We start from the raw sequence: 22,379 nt of genomic DNA, 5'->3' as shown, positions 1-22,379 counted from the left end.
GAAAGATGGGGGAGGAGGGACTTGTAGGATTTGCACTAGTCTGAATGTGTGCAGAGTTAAGGATAATTCTTGGTCAAAAGACTGTGATTTTGTACACCTGATGTGAAAACCACATCTTTGTCAATACAGGTAAGTGTACGGAATAGGCAGCACGTTTGAGAATATTACCATCAGATCGATGGCAAAAGCAGAAAATGGATGTGCAAAGTGACGTGCAGCGAAACTAATTCTGGAAAATGTGGATCTGATGCACAATGATTCACATTTCCCTTGAATTACTTAGAGAGAAATCTCTGCCTTTGATTTGGGACTATGATTAAGACAATGGTGGATAATTATACATGAACTACACAACATAGTTCAGCTCTTCCTTGTTGAAACCATGTATCTGCTTTTGCAAACATGTGCCTTGAATACATGACAATATGTGTAGACATAGCATGGCAGGCACAGGGAGGCACATGGTGTGAAGATTCTTACTTATGTGGTTAAGTTTAAATGGCATAGCTGGAAGATGGTTGAGGTGAAGTGCTATGCCTCTGGGATTTCCTTTATAATGATCATTATTCCAACACTAAGGCTGAATTCAGACCATGCTTTATTCCATTTTCCTGATATCTCCTTACCTGATAATTTTCACATTTTATGTGGTCCTTCGCACAACATAAAAGCCATTTCTGGAAATCTAGTGGAATTTTGTGGAAGTTTAGTGCTCATTTCTGCGTTAATAGCTTCCATAAAAAAGTCTGCTTTCAATCCCACCAACCAGGAAAATGATGGGACCTTGGTGTTGTAATTTCCCTACCAGCTTCATGGATAATGGCACGTGATGAAATTTAGGGTGCTTTTCCAGCATCTTGTTCCTTCCCATTATTTTCATGGGTGAGTCATGGGGGAACAGAAGGACACATGAGCATAAAGGGTGGCAAACTGATATGGTGTGATGTTGTCAGGATGCTGTCAGTGGCTCCTGGCTGGTTGCCCAGGAAAGTATAAAGACAAGGGAAGGTTTCTTACCATCCTTTTTTATTCAATATTTACAGAGAGAGTATATAGAACCCAGCCTCTTGGATAATGGCGTTGTCCCGAGTGAATCTCTACCCCCGTCTCTCCCACTTCCTCATTCATCACTTCTACGGGTGCTACTATGTGCCCTCTGTCTTTGAGCTCTTTGCTCTCCTACTTTCAAGGATCGCCGGGTTCTGGGAGAGGGTGGGTCTGGAATGCTTTCTAAAGGCACTGCGTCCATCAGCTGTCACTCCGCTTCTGCCTCCTCCTCCTCCTCTCCCATTATTTACTAACTTTTCCCCTCATCTGTCTCTGAGCTGTGACCTCCCTCAAACCCTGTTGTAAATCTGAACTGTCTTCCTCTTCTCTGGAAGCGACGGGCTGGGGAGGTGGTCTGCACTATTCCTCCTCTGCCCAGTCCGTGGCAGATGTTGTGTCACACCATACCTATGAGTGTGAATGAAATTCAGTGTGGTGTAGTGGTATATCAATCAAAATGCCACAGTTCAAAAACAAAACCGATGATGCAGTGTAAAAGGCATGTTAGAACTGGGACAGAAGCCAGGAAAACTAATAATTCCCATGCCTGAATGCAGCCTAAGTTGTGTTTGTGATACATTTGATTTCTTTCTATTAAATCACTACAAATAAGAATGATAAACAGTGGGATGGATCCACAATAACAGAGCAATCCAAATTCCCCCTCCTGCAGTTCTGTGACACTACCACCATGTCCACGGCCTAGACACTCACAGTAGCCATGGTGGAAAATGGAGGAGCAGGCAGATTGGAACCAGTGCTGGCTGATGCCACCTGTGAGAATGGCTCGAGATCCAGTGAATCCTGAGGTGGCTCAGTCTCACCTGTTTTGGGACATTCTGTCAGGCTTAGCCAGTAGAGATGCCACTGGAAGACCTTCAACTCATCCACACATTCAGTGGGTAGAAGGGAGAGGCATGAACCAACAGTATGGTACTTGTGTCAATGTGTCAGGGACTGGGCAAAGGAGGAATAGTGGAGACTGCCTCCCCAGCCCGACCCTTTCAGAGAAGAGGAAGACAGTTCAGATTTACAACAGGGTTTGAGGGAGGTCACAGCTCAGAGGCAGATGAGCTCGGAAAATTGGGAAATAATGGGAGAGGAGAAGGAAGAGGAAGCACCAGGGGGGCGACAGCTGATGGACACAGTGTCTTTAGAGAACATTCCAGATGACACCCTCCCCCCAGAACCCAGCGAGCCTTGAAAGTAGGAGAGCAGAGCTCAAAGACAGAGGGGACACAGCAGCATGCAAAAACAGAATTTGATATAGAAATAGCCGGTTAGAAACCTTTGCCGTGTTGCAGGGCCAAGCACTCTGTTCCTGTTATCTATAAAGCACTTTAAATTTATAAACATCATTTTTTTTAGTAAAGTTTGTGATCTTATTTCGTGCTTCCCGAACTGTGATTCACACCCCATATGAAATCATGCCTTCAGCATCTGGGTCAAATTCTGAGAAATTCAGCATCAAGATGTACCAGCAGAGGGTGCGGGGAGAGGTTTCAACCTTTCATGCTTTTCTTCCAGACGTTATCTGTTCAAGTCTGTGAAAACAAACTGAACAGGAGTCATGAAAAGGGGGCTTTTAATGTGAATCCAGCTACTGTCTTCACCCAAAGTGAATTGAAATGAGTCAGTATTTAAAACCCATGCAAAAGTTAACAGGGTAGGAGTCAAATGTTCTTCTTGCAGGAGGGGGTATCAGAGATATGGGGCCATCACTGTCTCGTGTGCCTGCCTACCTGGTTGAACTATGCATTCTGATAGCTTTGAATGAGGACATTTTTATTGCCAGAAATCTCATTCAGAAAATATAGGAGACTTGGGAAAGGTACACTAGGTCTGAAGTATAAGGTCGGATAGCAGGAATTGTCAGTTTGCATTTCTTAGTGCAGGAAGTATTGATCTGATGTGTAGAGATCTTTCCTATTCTGCTTAATTCAAGAGGTTTCTGGAAGCTTCTCTGTGTGAAAGAAACAAGCAGAAGGTTGATGATGTTTGGGTTATTCCTTCAGAGAAGTTGAGTACAGCTGGCTTAAACTGGTTCTCTTATCTCTTCTGTCAAGGTCATGCTGACTATAAAAAATAGGCCAGAAGGAGCCTGGGTTTCACTTTCACTTTCTATCTCTCTTCCTTTTGGTATGCTTAGTGTTAAGGTTTAGACTTATTATAAGTTATTGCAAGTTTAAGTTAAGTCTGCTGCAACTGAATTTCTTATGGACAGTGCCAATTCTGAATGTACTGGATTTGTGACCATTGTGCTCATTTGCCTTCAGTAGCAGTAAAGCTCTGCTGGATGAAATACAATTGCCTCTGATCTTCTTCTTTTTTGGGGGGGGGGGGAATCCTGCAATGTATTTAAGTTTTTACTCTGCTAACTATACATTGGAATCTGCTCTGGATCAATATTGAGTGGAATTTCAGTGACAGGTATATGATTAAATATGGTGAAATTAAAATTGGTTCTATAACATAGGATAGTCACAGTATCCAGAATATGTTCCACCCTGGTTTTTCATGGGATGGGACAGAAGCTTAGCCCATCCCACTTCTATGTATTTTGTTTTAAATATGAAAAATCATTTACAAATCAACACTGAAAAAAGGAGAGAGGATGGACTTGTTCCTCTGATCTCTACAGAGCTCTTCAGCATTACACAGGCAGCCTTATGGACAGCCACAATTCTTCTGATACATATTGTGTGCACAGGCAGAGTCCCCCCAACTGCAGGCAACCCCCGAGTGGGATAATGACTCTAGACAACGTGCTATGGGATTAAAATTGGCCACAACTTTATTAAGTTTCAGATGTAGGGAGACCTTGGCTCAGGCATTGGGCGTTTATCCTTTCCAGTCCCCAGCCGGGAATCTGGGCGACATCAGGGTTATTCAGAATGTGTGGGGATTGGGCTGGCTCTGGAAACATATGTTTCACCGCCGTCGCAGGGGAGAGCAATGACAACCTCTTGGCATATGGCCAATGCCTCCCCTCAAGACCCCTTTAACGGGGAACCCTGGGATCACCACCGCAAGGGGGGCATGGGTCACCGTTTCACACACCCCTCATTTAGGAATATAGACTAAAGGATTCCGCCCAAGGCCTGGAACTGCCCAAGTTGTGATGTTTTGCTAAGGGGAAGGCAAAACCTGCCAATGCAGGAAAATTCCTTTCCGGCCCTTCAACAGCGACCATGACGTAGCAGCGCCCGCGTACCTGTGGAGAAGAGGTTAACCTGCAAAAAGAAAGGGCTTAACTGAGGGAGGGCAGGGTGGGAGAAGCTCTGGAGCCAACTGAAGCTTCACAGGTAAGATTCACCTTCTGTTGTGTGGGCAGGGTGGTCCCTCACCCTACCTGGCCGATCCCCCGGCAAAGCCTCCCCAGGTGGGATTGGGCGATTGGCTGAGGTAGGCGGAGACTTCCAAGCATCCAGCCTGGGGTGGGCGAAGCCAGTCCGTACTACCGGGAGCTGCACTGGGATCGGGAGGGCTGCGCACGACCATGCAAAAGGTGCCCCCCATTTAGTGTGGGGAGCGGTCATTGGAGAACATCTTGATGTGTCCTCCATACAAAATCAGACAGTTAAGAAGCTGACTGGTACACAGCTGCTGTGTGTGTGTGTGTGTGTGTGTGTGTGTGTGTGTGTGTGTATACATTTAATGGTGCAAGCAGGGCTGCATCCCACACAAAGACCTCTTAATTGTTTTAAGGTAAGAGACAACACCCCACTCAAAAATATTTAAGTGCTTTCCCATCACTCTCTTTTCACCCTTATGTGACTTCTTTTGCCCATCTCCCATGTGAAAGTTTCTTTTTTTAAAAAAAACAGCCCTCAAAAATATTAACACAGTGCTGCCTATAATATTCTTGATTTTAATCATGAGCAGAGCATCATTTTTAGGGGCAAGGGAGCAATATATATTTGCATACTGCAAGCTGGGTAATTTAATAAATTTGCACTGCAAGCCTAATACTTTTGGACTTTGGTGACATTACCTGTGTGTATTATACTATATATGTAGTATAATATGTTTAGCAAGCGTATATTGTCAGTCCTCCTGGCAATGTCAGTCCTCCTGGCAATGACTCTACCACTTTTCTTGACTGTTTCTCTTTGCCTCCAAAGGAATTTGTGTGTTCCAAGTGTGTTCTGAAGGCAGATTCAGACAACTCCTGGCTTTCATATATTATATACAGCCAATGTACTTCTTTATATGGTCCAGGTGGCTGCTCCCAGTCACCAGTCTAGCTGCCACGTTCTGGATTAGTTGGGCCATAGCCCATCTCCAATTTCAGGGAACATCAGCTGTAGTTTGTCTGAGGCAGTGTAGTCCACTTTTATTTTGAGACGTGCCTAGATCCGGCCTGAGTGGTGCCATGCAAGGTGAGTTCTCTGAAAAACATTCGTTTCATTTGAATGACTTGCCAACCCCATTCCTATGAATTGGAAGAGCACATCCTCTGGGCAAGCTGAATAGTGCAAATATGCAAAAAAAGAAGCATGTGGAGACTTCAACTGTCCTACAAAGTGGTGTTAAGGGAAGACCTTGAGGGAAGAGAGAAGCTGACAGAAGGTAACAGCTTCGAGAACCACATTACCCTGGACACATTCAAATTGTCAGCACATCTGTTGTATGCAGTTGATTTGCTATGATAATCTTATGCTTTTAATCCTCTCTCTCTCTCTCTCTCTCTCTGTAAATATGCCCAGAAGCAGTGCAATAGGAACACAGTTGCAAATGCATATATAAATAAATAAGAATAAAGGCACCCCCTTTTTGGTGTGTTTGTGTGTGGGGAGGTGTCAGAGAAATCTACTTTTGTTTTTCTTCTGCACCACTCAGATTACCTCCAATTCCTCCAGCAGCCAAAATCCCCAGTGAAAAATATATCCTGGCTCTCCATGTTGACTTCTCAGGTACTAAATATATGGAGAACAGATTAACATTTCATCATTACTAAATCATTTATTCACATATCCGAGTAAAAGAGATGAGCATCAAACATATTAAACACACAAACACATACCCAGTCCAGATTTTTCACACTAAAATAGTTGCCGTTTCTGAAGTGACAAAAGCTCTTATGTTCACTTCTGCAGCCGACGCAAGTTATGCTAATATGCTTCAATTCAGGGTTACTTAAAAGCAAAGAGAGAGGGAGAGTTTGTCCTAGTTTATTTCACTTTGAACTACAGTGGTACCTCGGGTTAAGTACTTAATTCGTTCATGTCCGTTCTTAACCTGAAACTGTATTTAACCTGAAGCACCACTTTAGCTAATGGGGCCTCCTGCTGCCGCCGCGCCGCCAAAGCCCAATTTCTGTTCTTATCCTGAAGCAAAGTTCTTAACCTGAAGCACTATTTCTGGGTTAGCGGAGTCTGTAACCTGAAGCATATGTAACCTGAAGCGTATGTAACCTGAGGTATCACACTAAAATCTGAATGAACAAATCACCCCAGCCCTACCTATGAAAGCAATGAAAGCAAAAACAGCTATGTTGGCTAAATTAGGGTTGCCATATTTTGAAGAGCAAAAAGGAGGACACTATGAAGACCAGTGTGGTGTAGTGGTTAAGAGTGGTAGTCTTGTAATCAGGGGAACCGGGTTCGCTTCCCCGCTCCTCCACATGCAGCTGCTGGGTGACCTTGGGCCAGTCACACTTCTTTGAAGTCTCTCAGCCCCACTCACCTCACAGAGTGTTTGTTGTGGGGGAGGAAGGGAAAGGAGAATGTTAGCCGCTTTGAGACTCCTGAAGGGGAGTGAAAGGCAGGATATCAAATTCAAACTCCTCTTCTTCTTCTTCTACTAAATACTCCTACTATATGTCAGCTATAGAAGCTGTGATATATTGCTGGGGGGGGGGGGCAGGAGAAGAGAAGAGGAAAGCAAATCTTCAACCACCAGTTACATCTATGTCTCATCCAGAAAGTATAGCCAGAGACATTTTGGTAAATTTAAAAAATCCATCCAGACAGAAATTTTAACCCCTGGAAAAGAGGACGTGTCCTGGAAAAAGAGGACACGTGGCAACCCTAGGATATCAATCTCCTTCATAGTCAGTGAAGGACAGCTGTGTCATTTTGGTCATGTCCAACCCCACACTACCCATACATTTAGTGAAATGTGTAAAAGGGGCTCCTACATACACACTGCTTCTTGTACACAGGGGTTGTATTCTGATCAGGAACCTTGGAACAAATATGGTTCCTGATCTCACGATAGTCTTGATATGACTTCAGATTCACCTGTATAAGGGGCCCATTCATATACTCAACAAAATGTGAAGACCTCTACTGAAAGGAATGCCAGCATTGGCAGTATGGCTAGCAGGCATAGCTCTGCTCATGGCTCTTGCATGCATCTGTCACTCAACTAGATAATTTTAAACCCTGAACTTAATGTTCTTATTTGGGAGCAGGTGGGGTTTTTCGATAGCTGTACAACTTTCTTCACTCATTCCAAAGTGTTCAGCTTTGCTACATTCAGAAGCTGACTGTGCCCCTAGATTTCTGCCCCAAAGTTCTGCCTTGATGACACCACTGTATTCACTGAGCAATACTTCTGAGAGGGCTACAGAGGGCAGCTTATGCTGGAGGAGGATGCTTTGGGCTCATATTATTGTGGTACACAGAGAGTTCACCTGCAGCATGCCAATGAACCCCAGGGCATATTTCAGAAAGGAGGTGCTCTGGAAAGGGAGCTCAGCAGCATAAAATGAGGACCAAGGAAATTACTATGATACAAGAATCAGGTGGATAGAGAACTGATTATTTAGTCGGGCGGGGGGGGAGTACCATATTTAATTTTTATACCTTAATTAAGGGCAGATTAGAATTCAACATGAAAAAATGCATTTGCATTCAAACTCAGAAGCACAGGTCAAATGCAAATTATCTGGCAATTCTGAGGAAGAATGTAGAAAAGTGCTTCTGTTTGGGTGCCTGGAGAATATTTATTGTTGCCCTTGTTAGGCATATTTTTAAACTAATGCATATAATCATGAAGAGAATGGAAATCTGCTTTGTTTAAAAATTTAGAATGCTATTTAATAAATACTGTTTAGAATCTCCCACTAATAAAAGAGGTCAAACACATTTAAAATTATACAAGCAGTGGGGACCACGAAGACAACCAGAGGCATTATGAATAAAGTATTTATTAGACACAAGAAAATGAAATAAAAATGCAAAATTAAGTTGACAATCCTATATTCGGTTACATGGATGTAAGCCCCACTGAGGGAATGGAAGTTTCCAAGGGGAGACTATTAAATTTATTTTCCTCATAGTTTAGCTTGAAAGTATAATGTAATGCGAATCTGGCCATATTGTGACAACTTGGTTTTAACAAAGAAAAAAGAAAATCTCAGAGCATTACCAAGTCAATCCAAGGAGCATGCGGAGATGGCTGATCCAGTAGAAACTGTGAAGCTGGTCAAATTGTTAGCAAATTGTGAAAGAACAGGAAGCAAACAGTAGGAATCAGTGAAGATTCCTCTCAGTGGAGAGATGTTAGAAGCAGTCACTCAAGGATCTGTGTCAATGCTGGTGCTTTATCTTGCTCATAAATGGTATGGAGTAAGGAATGAGAAGTGTGGTGGCCCACCCAGATTGCCAATGACACCAAATTCTTAGGGACGCGGGTGGCGCTGTGGGTAAAACCTCAGTGCCTAGGACTTGCTGATCGTATGGTCGGCGGTTCGAATCCCCGCGGCGGGGTGAGCTCCCGTCGTTCGGTCCCAGCTCCTAGCAGTTCGAAAGCACTCTTAAGTGCAAGTAGATAAATAAGGTACCGCTTTATAGTGGGAAGGTAAACGGCGTTTCCGTGTGCTGCGCTGGTGCTGGCTCGCCAGCTGCAGCTTTGTCATGCTGGCCACGTGACCCGGAAGTGTCTTCGGATGGCGCCGGCTCACGGCCTCTAGAGCGAGATGAGCACGCAACCCTAGAGTCGGACACGACTGGCCCGTACGGGCAGGGGTACCTTTACCTTTACCTTTTAAGGAATGAGAAGTGTGGTGGCCCACCCAGATTGCCAATGACACCAAATTCTTAAGTGTGGGTAAAACTAAAACTAAAAAGGATTGCAAGGAGCTCTAAAATTGGCTGCTCCCAAAATATCTCTCCAAACTGGGTATTGAGCATCAGAAAGGCAAATGCAGTTCAATGTTAGCTTCTATAAAGAGATGGGAGCAATAAATAAATAAATAGAAATCCTGACACCCCCCCCCCATATACAGTAATATGGGCTGAACTGACAATGTGCAACCAGGAAAGAGATATGGGGTTGTTGTGAAAATGTTCACCCAATCAGCAGCAGCCATAATTATTGCAGCCGTGCAGCCACAACCCTCTCAATCGCCTTGCTGAAGCAAGGAGATGTCAGTGACCGGACAGTAGTTATCTACTGGGGTTCCCCCAGCCTCTGTGAGTTGTCACACTATTACCTCCTTCAGGGCAGCAGGCATTGCTCCCCTGCATTAAAACCCATTCATTCAATACCCTCTGGCCCTGGCTAGCTTTCGTCAGTCAAGAAGAAGAAGAGTCTAGATGGCACATGGTTAACCTCATTCTTGCAAGCGCCTTGTTCATGGCACCAGGCTCCATCAATTGAAACTGATCCCACTGGACATAGTGTTGGACACCAATTGAATTCACATTTGAAGAAAGCAGGAAGGCCTCCATGGAAAGAAGTGATTTTATTCTCAATGTGTTTTGCAAACAGAATTAGAGAAGGATGCATATTGGGCTGAATGATCATATATAGTCTTTTAGTTTGCTCTGCTAAATAGATCTTCCTTTATAAAGCTGAGTGCTCACACAATCACTTTCTCTACGGTTTCTCATACTCTCACCACAATGTGGCTTGATCTCCCAACCTCTGATAGTTAATTCAATTTATTCCACTGCCTGTGCTTGCTATACAATGCATCATGCTGGCCACAAATGCTCTTCTTCTGTGTTCCATCATGATCCAAACATGCACAGTGAGGGCATTTCACTTACTACCTCCTGCCCATAATTTCAACCTGCAGGGAACCCTTGGAAGGAACAGCAGTGATGCTTTCTGCTGCAGCTTGGGCATAGGCAAGGGAAGGATGCTGAATGCATCTCCTTGCTTGGTCTGAAAGTTGGAGTTATGATGGGACATATATAGGGAGTTATGGTAGCAGAGCACCAAGACAGCAAGGGAGGAGAGAGTTATGCCAGCCTCAATATATTGGACTACATCCCTCAATATATTGGACTACAACTTCCATCATCCCTGACCATTGGAAAGAGGGATGTTGATGATGAGAGTTGCAAGTCCACCTACTTTTTGAAGGCACCACATAGTTTACCCATACTGTAATGGAACTGCTATAAGTCTGCTTTGGGGGCACAGGACAAACTAGGATGGCTTCACCAGCCTCCCGCTTCTGCATGTTTTTGAATCTGATGTTAGGACTTCCAGTCCTGTCCTCTCAATAAGATGCATTAGCATGAATCCTTTCTCCATCCATTACACGTAGCATATGCAGGTGATGCATATTTTGTAGAGACAGGAAATCGCTTCTACTAGACTTCATCACCATGTTCAAAGTAATGCATGAATTAGGGCCTTGTTAAAATAAATGATTATATTAATGAGAACTTTAACTAAGACAGGACTGGGAATCAAGTCAGCATCTACAGATCCTATTATGTAGTGGTTAGCAAATATGAACAACTCACTTTGGACGTTGATTAAATGAAGGTTTAATTTGCCTCATTCAAATTATGCTATAGTGTTATACCTCTCTGAGGAACTCATCATGCAGGTTACAATTCACTGGGGCTGTCTGGTCAAAGATAATTGGATGGGAATAGCTAAAGGAGAAGAAAGGGAAACCTCTTGCAGATATTTTCCCCATGATATTCAATACATAAAATAAGGATTGCCCATAAATGAGGCTGGGTTATTCCACAGAAAATAGCAGAGATGGCAGAATATTCCTCCATTCAAACAGATGGTTGAATTGAAGTTGACAGCAAAGTATGCAGAAGGAAAAAAAGTTTTATCTTTACATCAACCTAAACTTCCCCCACATATAGGATTGCGTACGTCCAGAATTTCCCGGACAAATCCGAAATACTGCATTTGGAAGCATTGCCTGGATGGGAATCGATGAAATGTCCAGGAAAATCCAGGTGTATGGCTGCCAATGTCGTCAGTGTCACTTTTGCCAAAACGGAATTTTTGCAATTTTGCAATTTTTGCTCAACAAATTTGCAATTCCCCCCAATAACTTTTTCCTTCATTGAGTTAATCCTATGGAGGCCTACATTTGGTGTGGAAAGTCCACACTGGCCACCCAGAAAATTGCCTACAAAATTGAGTCCTATATAGTGTCAAATTAATTACAATCCTAAAGCCACTGCTGTTAATATTTTCATGAGCTACCTGAGAGAAATTCATGTGTTTTACTTCATTTTCATTCCAGAATTTTCGTTATTTTGATAGTTAGAAAGAAACCTAAGTGTGAGAGCTTGATTTTCTTTGTTGAAACCAACACATTATTTGTAATATCACAAGATTAGTCTTCTGCCACAAAAGCTAGAAAATACACAGTAAATGTCAACCAAGTTGATCAAGGGGTCAGAGCAGATTCTGCAATCAGAAAAACCAAAGCAACTGGAGAGTTTTATTCTTTAGAGTGAGGGGGGGTATGCCTAAGGGAAGCATAATAAAAAATTATGAAATTATGAAGTGTCCTGGACCTCACTGCTGGGTGAAGAACTCAAACTCCCAGTTCTGTTTGTGCCACAGGTTTTAATGCATAAATCAGATTGGTATATTGGCAAGGCACATGTTACAGGATGCAGCAGGTACACAAAATGTATTGACACATGGTTAAGTGCAAGCTAAGATGTTGATTGAACAAGTGACACTCGCTCTGTAGCTTCATTTTAACAAAGTAGACACACTCTTAGCATGGCATAGCAAGTGACCATAGTCATGGGACTGGGAAAGCAAATGGACATTCCTTTGAGTGGGCTGAGTCTGCAAGGTTTGTTCATACCAATGCTAGTGTCTGCATCCTTGGAGATGGAGGCAGAGTCAGCACTGGGTCATTTTCCAATTGACTTCCAGTCACTGTCCCAGAAGGAAGAGGCTCCTCACTGACAGGAGGAGGCCTTAGGGTGGTTCAATTTTACCGGAGCAGAACACGCCTCAATCATCCTGCTTGCTCTCTTCCCTAGATCTAGTTCTCCACTCCCTAGACTGCTGGTTCTTTGCTTGGGCTCAGATACTTCTTGGAGTCCAAATGCCACCTCTCCCAGCCAACTAGGACCATCCCCAGAGTTGTCCAGCTCCAACTGGTTGAGTTCCTCCATCCCCTTCCATGATCTCTTCCATGGGACTCATGAGATGAAGAAAGCTGATAGAGAAACACATTTTTTTCTCTGTTAATAGTAGAATATCACCTATTCCAGGCACTCCCAAACTCAGCCCTCCAGCTGTTTTGGGACTACAACCACTGGTCCTGTTAGTTAGGGATGATAGGAGTTGTAGTCCCAAAACAGCTGGAGGGCTGAGTTTGGGGATGCCTGACCTATTCAAACTTATTGGTGGTACTAGATTGAGGGCAAATGGAGTACTCCTTTATAGAATGCATAATTAAACTATGGAATTTGCTTCAAGGATATTGACTTTTTAAAGATTACACAAATTCTCAGGTAGGAACTTGCAAGAGAGATTTAATATTCCAGGAATTCTCTGGCTTGGTTCAAAATCTAAGTCGGGGAAGAATTCTTAGCTCTCATCCTGTCATGGCTGTCAACGTTTCCCTTTTTTTAAAGGGAAATTCCCTTATTCCGAATAGGATTCCTCACACGAAAAGGGAAAAGTTGACAGCTATGCATCCTGACCATCCATGCCATTCCTCACTGTACCAGCAAATTCTTCCCTCAGCCCCCATCCTACAAAACCTATCGCACCTCTCCACTTAATTCTCACAAGAGCTACTCCAGTTGTCAAGTTAGAAGAGACTAATATTAGGATCTGAATTGGATACCAATCACTTTCTCTGCTTACTGCAAGATGCTGCTATTACACTCCTAAATTTGATGCAGCTTTCCCAGGATGGTGTAACTCAAAGTTCATTTTCATATATCTAATTGTTTGCTGTGATGAACCATTTAATGTCAAATCATGCATTCCATTTCTGTTTTAAATAGTGCTTCTTTGGAAATTCCAGTCCTTAGCTGTCTAATTACACATTTCCCATTTGTTTACTATGCCTTTTTAAACTTTAATTAATCACATTTCAAAACATCTTTATCAAAGCTGAAAGGGAAATGAGCAAAAACAAATCACTTTGCAGAACCATTATATAGTTACCTTTTTGCCATAATTCCCCTAGATTATGAAAATATAGTGTCTTGCCTCACGAAATTCATAACCTAAGATTATCTGCTTTTAAATTCTGTGCAATTGTGACTAAATCATATGCATTGCTAAACTATTCATCTCATTCTGCTTAACTCTTGTACTTTTGGAAGAAGTTTTGAACAAGTACGGTATTTTTAAATACTTGCATTCTTCTCTTTATTTTTGGCTTCTCCACAGTTTAATTGATATGGGGTTCACCACATTCTCTCCCAGAACTTGTTTTCATTCCTACAGTCTAGCCATGGAGCATAACATAGCAATATTTGTTTTATTTTGCTTTTAGCATTTTCATTGTGAATTGGATATTGATGGGTGGTTCTCAGATATAATGAATAAAGCAGAAATAAAGAAATAACAAATAATTGAAACAGAAAGCTAGCCCCAAGTTCCTGCTTCCAGCTGACAAACAGGCAGATGGAAGTATCTCCTCTAGGTGAAAGGAGAGAAATGAGCTGACACAACCCAGGATCTATTGGATCCCAAGCCAGTCCCACTGCTGTCATGTGATGGCATCACCCCTGAGATGATCTCAAGCTATATGTCCTCCCACCTTCCACCATCACCACCAGGCTCGGTGGGGCTGCAGATACACCAGTAGCCCTGCCACTACATGAAGCCCCCAAAGGCAGTGACCAGGATTAGGGTTGCACCCAAAATCATTTGGGAAGCCTGAGAGTGCAGAGCACTCTGAATGTTAACCTGGGCAGAAGCAGTGGCCCACCGGGTGGGGCAGAGTGGCTATACTAGTGTCCTGGCAGGTGGGTTGCTGGGGGTTACGGGGAGGGAGAGGGGTGAGGCAGCAAGGAGGTCTGTGTAGTGCAAATCACCAGCAGAGCCAATCTGGCACTCCATGTATCTCCATGGCTGCAATAGCCTTGGCTTTGTTTTTAAATTACCCTCTGCTAACCAACCAACCTAAAATCCCGCCGCCTAGATTCTCACTCTGCAACCGTAACCTCCATCTGAACCGCTCCCCCCATTTCTGCTCCTACACTTGCCCGCTGACCCAAGTCAGAGGCATTACTTAGAGGGTTGCTAAGTTGAAAAATCACTCAAGGTTTCACAGAAAATATAGGAAGCACAGCACAGATGTCCATTCACAGGTTCAGTATATTTTATTCTCGGAACATTTTAAAGCATTTCACCATAAGTGGATGTATTTTGAGGAGGGGATTAAAGTTCAGAGGGGGAAACAAGCCTTCCTTCCTCAGAGTGCTTGCTGCTCCATTTGCTGCTCACGTGTGTGGCATAAACTTCAAAGTGCTGCCTTAGCATAAAAGCTAGTGCCAAAACTCTTTGGTTTGCCTTAGCCTGGAAAGGGAAATTCCCATACAAGAACTGTCTTTTCTTTAAAACCAAGCACAGAAGGACCTACACCTCATGGTATGGGGAAGTGAATAATGTCTCTGGCAGCAGTCAGCTGCCTGGTGCAGGCTTCCTAATGTTGAGTATTTCTGCTGGTTCCTGAGACGAGGAGGTATGAGGTGGTGGGGAGGAGCTCAGCACAGTGGGGCAGAGCTGTGAGGGGGATATTTAGGACCACAGTTTTGGTGAAAGGTTTTTTTTCTATATACAAAAAAACCCCACTTGTCATGCACCACAGTCCTGATCCTAATTGGGCCATCTTGGAGGTGCTATTTTAAGGTTAAGAAGAATTGCACATTACCTAACTGAATTAATGTAGCATGTAGGCCTAAATGGCACTAGTTAAATCTTTATTTAGGGTATCTGAGGGTCACTCTAAAAATTCTGCTGCCTGGGTTGCCTTTGGCTGCAGAGACAATAGACAAAGTTGGTGCCTTTCATTTGCCAAACAATTACACTACTTTTGAGCTAGGGCCTCTCTCCTGTTATAGCATCCTATAGGAAGAAGAAGAAGAAGAAGAAGAAGAAGAAGAAGAAGAAGAAGAAGAAGAAGAAGAAGAAGAGTTGTTGTTGTTGTTGTTGTTGTTGTTGTTTGGATTTGATATCCCGCTTTATCACTACCCTAAGGAGTCTCAAAGCGGCTAACAATCTCCTTTCCCTTTCTCCCCCACATCAAACACTCTGTGCGATGAGTGAGGCTGAGAGACTTCAGAGAAGTGTGACTAGCCCAAGGTCACCCAGCAGCTACATGTGGAGGAGCGGGGACGCGAACCCAGTTCACCAGATTACGAGTCTACCGCTCTTAACCACTATACCACACTGGCTCTCACCCCCCTTTTTTATCTGGTATGTTGTTTTCTGAAGACAATCCTCAGAGTAACGTGTTGTTGAAGAAGCTGTTGAATGCTGGCTGACACCATGATTTTTGTGATTGTCCCCTTGGATCAGGATGTCTCTATTTTCACTGAAGAAATCTTGGTGGGTATGGAATAGAAAGTCCCTATTTTCATTATAGAAAAGTTTGAGGGTATGATGTTTCAATTCACACAAAGCATTATGTAGCATATTGTAATGTGCTAACAATAGTAAATGTTGCTAGAGTTATCTCTTTAGAATAGTTTTCTTAGGTATTTGCATTGTTTTCTGCCAGACTGATGCTTTGGAACACAGGACGTTGCCATATACCAAGTCCAACATTGGTCCATCTGGGTCAGTATTGTCTACACTGACGGACAGTCAATTTTCAGGATTTCAGATGTGAGTCTTTCCTAGCACTGCATATCAAGGATTGAACCTGGTACCTTCTGATTGCAAAGCAAACACTGTCACTGAGCTACAGCCTTCCCCCTGCTGGCTATCATTTCATGTATGAGGCAATACCAAGGGTGAAAAGCATGAATGTATTGTATTGTTGTTTATCTCTATGTTCCTAGCAGATCCCTGTGGGGATAGCTTCTCATTGTGCCTTCTTCTTACTCAGGATCACATCCTATAATACTTGCTGTCTTTTGTTCAGTATATAAACTCTGGTGCAGTTTTCGTTACTCATAAAGTTGTATGTGAGATTGCTCTTTCAAAAGTCAACTCTGTTGTTTACAAAAAGTTTATTTTGACCTGGATAAGAGTTACGCCATGAATGATACAATTGCCAAAAAGACTGACTATTGAAAGGTTGATGTTTGCAGCCTTAGCTATTTTATTGGCTGACTAAAGTGTAATTAGTATGTCAACCAGCAGCTTCCCTTGCTAGCGTAATTAATCCAATTCCAAGAGTGCTGTGCAGCGGATAGGGAAGGATGGTGAATGAAAAGAAAGGTAAGGAATAGGCAGGAGAGAAAACCCTATTGCTTCCTCATGCATTTGAGCAATCTAAAAAGGCAACAATTATATTACTATGGCCCAATTTCAACTAAAGCGTGGTGGGCTGCCCTAAAACATTGGCTCAGGATTTCAGTGTTTGCTCTAGGGAAGGGTTTGTACCAACACCTGACCAATAAGGAATTTGTCAGCAAATGGCAGAAAACCATGGCTAAAAAAGCCACCTCTATTGGTCTGTCACCCCCCAACTGTATTACCTGGGTTATGAAAGCGCCCAAAAGATATTAAAGCAAAAATTATGGGATAATGCACACAGTGACTTGCGATCTCGATCACACGCAGTCTGTAGTCCGCTGGCAGTAGGAGTACAATATGGGTATGTCTTTAAGTTAACATTTTACATTAAAAACCTGACAGTACCAAACTATCGAAGGCTTTTCACCAAAGCCAGACTAAACGTCTTTCCTTCTGCAGTGTTGGATGGCAGGTTAAGAGGAATTCCCTACCAGGACAGACTTTGCTCGTGTGCTCAAGACATCGATTCCATCAAACATATTTTGTTGCATTGTGCAAAATATGAGCAAGCCAGGGTAGAACTGATACTACCCTTGCTGGTACCTTTCCCGGGAAAATCAGAGGCTCACTATGTCAGGTTCCTATTGGAAGACTGGACAAATGCTAGAACATTAGCAGTGGCAAAGTTCTTATCGGTGGTTGCAAGAACAAATGATCCCTATATTCTGAACAAACTGCTTGTTTAACCTGGAGGTAGGCTGTATGAATTGTTTATTGCTTTGTAATGATTTGTTGGGTCTCTGGACCGTAATAAAGATTGTTGATGTTGTTGTTGATATAACTATGCCACAGTCATGTGATTTCCAGCTTACTGCTGATTCGCTCCAGGTGTTTTGGCCATACTTCTTTGCTATGAGCAGCCAGTTCTCTGGTTAGTTAGTAACCACAATTCTGGACCTAATGAGACGCTTGACATTTCTGGCTTGTGACCATGGCTCCTTCGCTCTGTCTCCTTGATTCCTCTGGCAGCTTGCCATGGCTACAAGCTTGTCCAAGTTTGACTTTCGATGACCTTTTCATTTGAAAGCAGGTTTGCAGGTAAGAGGAGAAGAAAAACTTCTAGGCTGTCACTGTGTATCATCAGTTTTAAAAAGTGTGTCGCTCACTTATATAGGAAAACTTTAGCATTTATTCTCTGTTATGTTTGATTTTTCTGGCAGTTGTGGATTTTCACGAAACTCAATGGGAGTTAGAACAAATTACACACCTTGGTATGGATGGTTCCGTGAACGATCTAGTTCACCTGTTTTGTGAAAGGGTAGTTTGCCAAAGTCTTTTGGAGATCAAATCCAATCTCCCATCTTAATTAATTCAATTTTTAAAATACCCTTCTCAAACAAATAACCATGCATTCTTAATACTCTGCTTAAAACTGAAAATATCAGCATATATAATACGCTTGGAAGGTCAAATTCCATTTAATCCTGAAAGGAAATATGTCATCACACGCTGATGCTTAGCAATGTTGTACAAGTTCAAAGAGACTTTGCAGATATTGCTAATAACGTTGACTTTTAAGACATTGACATTGCATTTAATAACTGAGGTCTTATAAATACATTTGAAGACCTGATTATGTGAGAAATTCATTTAATAGTAATGACAGTTACAGATGACAGTTACAAGAAATATGATCTAGTCCAACCCCCCTCCTGGGAAATAGTCATGCAATCCCTTTTAGTCTTTCCTGTGTCCTATATTTTTAAAAAGAAGCACAGAACTGGTACAGGGACTAACCTATAATTATTCCCTTCCTATGATGGAGGAGTGGCTGTAACATGAGGCAAGCCGTATGGATGCCATCACATAGAGAAAACTGGTTTTCCCTTTTGAAAAACAAGAACAAAATGGCAGGGGATTGCTATGAATATGATGCACATGAAAACCTTCCTCATGTCTTAACATGATGTAGGTGTTGGAAGAAGGTGCATACATTCATCTGCTGACCACAGATAAGAACTTTGGAAAGGATGCGGACCGGTCTATACCCCACACAATATATCCATAACCTTGAACAGTAGAAGCAGATTAGTATACGTGAAAGATTTATATGTGTGAATTCCATTATGAACTGACCTTATCTGCACCTCCTGGAATAATGTGTGGATCAGAACATAATCCTTCACCAGATTCCTGAATGTTCTGACACAGTTCTTTGGCTCAAAAACTGCTGCATATACATTTCAAGATGCATATCTGAGAGAGAAGGTGTATAGAAATGTGTCTTTTGAGACCAAAATGGTTTGGAATATTTAAATGAAAATTGTCATGAGTAGATATGGTGGCCCATTCTAGCCAGTGGGTGCAGCTAATTTGACGATAAATAGTAAATATTGAGCTATTTGATTGCAGGTAACAGTAGTGAACTATACTATAGAACTGTGTAAAGAAGGCTGATCGCCGAAGAATTGATGCTTTTGAATTATGGTGCTGGAGGAGACTCTTGAGAGTCCCATGGACTGCAAGAAGATCAAACGCATCCATTCTTAAGGAAATCAGACCTGAGTGCTCACTGGAAGGACAGATCGTGAAGTTGAGGCTCCAGTACTTTGGCCACCTCATGAGAAGAGAAGACTCCCTGGAAAAGACCCTGATGTTGGGAAAGATGGAGGGCAGAAGGAGAAGGGGACGACAGAGGACGAGATGGTTGGATAGTGTTCTCGAAGCTACAAACATGAGCCTGACCAAACTGCGGGAGGCAGTGGAAGACAGGAGTGCCTGGCGTGCTCTGGTCCATGGGGTCACGAAGAGTCGGACACGACTAAACGACTAAACAACAACATACAGTGGAATCTTGATTCTCGAACTTAATCCATTCCAGAAGTCCGTTCAACTCCCAAAACCATTCGAAAACCAAGGCACGGCTTCCAATTGGCTGCAGGAGCTCCCTGCACTCAAGCAGAAGCCACATTGGACGTTCGGCTTCCGAAAAATGTTCAAAAACCGGAACACTTACTTCCAGGTTTTTTGAGTTCGGGAGCCGATTTGTTCGTCAACTAAGGTGTTCGAGAACCAAGGTGTGACTGTATATACTTCATACCAATATGTTTTTAACAGTGTAGTGAAAAATGTTGATTAATATAGGATGGCTGTATGAATTGTACCTTGCTTCAAAATCTCAAATTTCTTCCTGAACTGTCGTGCCCCCAAATTTGCATGTTCACGTTTATATTTGTTTACTGCATTTATACCACACCGTTCCTCCAAGAAACTAATGACTCCTCCCTTCTCATTCTATCTTCACAAAAAATACCCTGTCAGGTAGGTTAAGCTGAGAGACAATGACTCAGGGAGCTTCATAGCTGGGTAGAGATTTGAACCTTGGTCTCCCACATCCAAGTTTGACACTCTAACCACTACACCACACTGCTGGTTTTCAACATATGTGTTTTGTTTGTTTGTTCCATTATCCAATGAACTGCCCAGGACAGGTTTGACAATATGTTACTGCTAAAATCCAGAAGAAATGAGTCAACCTGTTTGATATATGAAAGGTGGCAGGTGCATGCATTACTATCAAAGAAAACATTATGACGATGTTTTCCAGGTGGTATTTAACCCCTGTAAAACTGGCTAAAATTTATAAACTAACATCGAATCTGTGTTGGAGATGTAAGGTATCAGAGGGATCCTTATATCATGTCTGGTGGGGATGTGATAAAATTTTTTAAAAATTGAGGAAATATACATGAGGGACTGAAAAAAAAATGTTTAAAACAACAATTGGTAAGAAGCCAGAATCATTCCTTTTAGGAATTATAACAAATGACATCCCCAAAGACATGAAGAGAATCTTTTTATATGCAACAGCCACCGCAAGGTTACTGATTGCAAAAAATTGGAAATCAGAAGAAGTACCAACAGTGAAAGACTGGCAACATAAATTTTTTGAAATGATTGTATTAGCAAAAATGACGGTAACAATTAGAATGCTATCTAATCAAAATCTCAAAGAGGAATGGAAAAGATGCTCCAACAAGAATTTATTGACATTTATAGACTGATTTCACAAAGTTAAGCTGATATATAAGATTGAATGTTTAATTATTAAGATACAAAAATACAATCTCAATAATAAAGTTACAAAATAATAACAAGGAAGTCACGCATGCGTGGAGGGAAGACACAGGGCAAGAAATAAGAAATGGATAAATGTTGGTACATAATGAAATGTGAAAATGTGAATTTACAAATATAATGTATATGTATCATTATGTAAAGATTTCATATGTGTATTGCAACATTAATAATAAATGAATGAATTAGAAAGGAAGGAAGGAAGGTGGCAGGAATTGATTGGAATGGATCAAACTAGGATGTAGAAAATGAAACATTTCTGCCTCTTCATTTTTCTAAGATGTCTCCAATTAGAAAATTTAAGAGATAATAAGCACCAGATTCATCCCTCTGCTATGCTGATTAAGCACCATGCTAGGTTATCCCTTCATATAGTGATTTCTAGGCTGGTTCTTGCAATTTAAGATAAGAACAGAAGATAAGGGCAGGGGAAATTGCAGTCCTACAGTTAGTTATGCAGCCATTGATTTCACTGAGATTCAAGCATGGTTGCCTAAAGTCTAGGTTCTGGAGAGAAGAAGCACAGCCACTTTGTTTTACTAGCACCATTTTTAGACATACAGCTGTGACGTGGATTTAAGGTACAATTGTCTCATAAATTCTGAAGAACATCATGCATCATTTTGCTAGATCTGACTATCAATCAAAGGTAACTGGTGAGGGTGCTCAGCATGATGTTTCCATTGATGGGACAATGAATCAAAGCTGTCACCCATCATGGTGAACAATCTGAACTTTTGATCTTGTCTGATCATTATCTGTCTCCTGAAGCAATGAAGTTATTGAGTTAAACATATGACTTGCGGACCAGAATTTTCTGTTTAAGTTAAACAAGGGTGGATGTTGACCAGTATAGGGAAGTTTTTAATGTTTGATGCTGTATTGTGTTTTTAATATTTGGTTGGAAGCCACCCAGAGTGGCTAGGGAAACCCAGCAAGATGGATGGGGTATAAACAATATTATTATTATTATTATTATTATTATTATTATTATTATTATTATTATTTGGGTAGTAGTACTCCATTTACGGGGATGCGAGTGGTGCTGTGGTCCAAACCACTGAGCCTTTGGGGCTTGCCGATCAGAAGGTTGGTGGTTCGAATACCCACGATGGACTGAGCACTTGTTGCTCTGTCCCAACTCCTGCCAGCCTAGTAGTTTGAAAGCACACCAGTGCAAGTAGATAAATAGGTACCACTGTGGCGGGAAGGTAAACAGCGTTTCCTTGCACTCTGGCTTCCGTCATGGTGTTCCAAGGCACCAGAAGTGGTTTAGTCATGCAGGCCACATGACCCGGAAAGCTGTCTGTGGACAAACACCGGCTCCCTCGGCCTGAAGTGAGATGAGTGCCGCAACCCCATAGTTGCCTTTGACTGGACTTAACCATCCAGGGTTCCTTTACCTTTTTACCTTTACTCCATTTATGCTTCCTTCTGCCGTACTTGAGTAGTAATAGAGAACTGCACCAATCTTTAGCTTTTCTTTTCAATTATCTTCTTCCATCCAGATATACGTATCTGCTTCTGATCCATATGCCAATATTTATTTGATCCCATGGTTAACATGCCTGGTGCAAACATGGCTA

This window comes from Podarcis muralis, chromosome 4 (genome assembly GCF_964188315.1).
Source record: "Podarcis muralis chromosome 4, rPodMur119.hap1.1, whole genome shotgun sequence".
NCBI classification, from domain to species: Eukaryota; Metazoa; Chordata; class Lepidosauria; order Squamata; family Lacertidae; genus Podarcis; species Podarcis muralis.
This window is presented reverse-complemented; position numbering follows the sequence as displayed.